Raw genomic sequence first — 552 nt, forward strand, 5'->3', positions numbered from 1 at the left:
AGAAATTTACAGAGCCCAGTAAGAAAACGCCATGTTGGTATACATCCGTGGTACACCAATATGGCGGCCGGAATATAGTATAAACATCTGAAACTTACTTTGGCTTTCTAGGCGACTGATTATCAGTACTAAACAAACAAGCATTTACATAAGCACTTTTCCTAATGCTCCAACTTCAAAAAAGGCTCAAAATCATGAGATAAGTATATATTTTTCAACAAACTCGATCGTAGCCTTGTGTCACACAACATCCATAACCCTGAAATTCAAGATGCTCAGGTTTCCAAACGAAGCACACTAATTGTAAACAGATATAAATATACCGCCTCTTATGCCTGACGAGGATAAAAACACGTCACGTGAAGACGACCTATTGAATTAGAAGTCTTTAGAAAAACACATACTTGTAAACATTCTCGAAATCCCGGTGGCGATAGTATCAAACATCTATCAAACAGCTAACTTGTCAAAACGAAGCGCAAGCCTTGGCCTTGCTTGGTCATGAAGCTGAACTTCATAACTATAGCTTAGAATTTTGGCTTCTTAGAATAC

This window comes from Orbicella faveolata, unplaced genomic scaffold, assembly GCF_042242905.1.
Source record: "Orbicella faveolata isolate gen_17 unplaced genomic scaffold, um_ofav_v1 contig_46, whole genome shotgun sequence".
NCBI classification, from domain to species: domain Eukaryota; kingdom Metazoa; phylum Cnidaria; class Anthozoa; order Scleractinia; family Merulinidae; genus Orbicella; species Orbicella faveolata.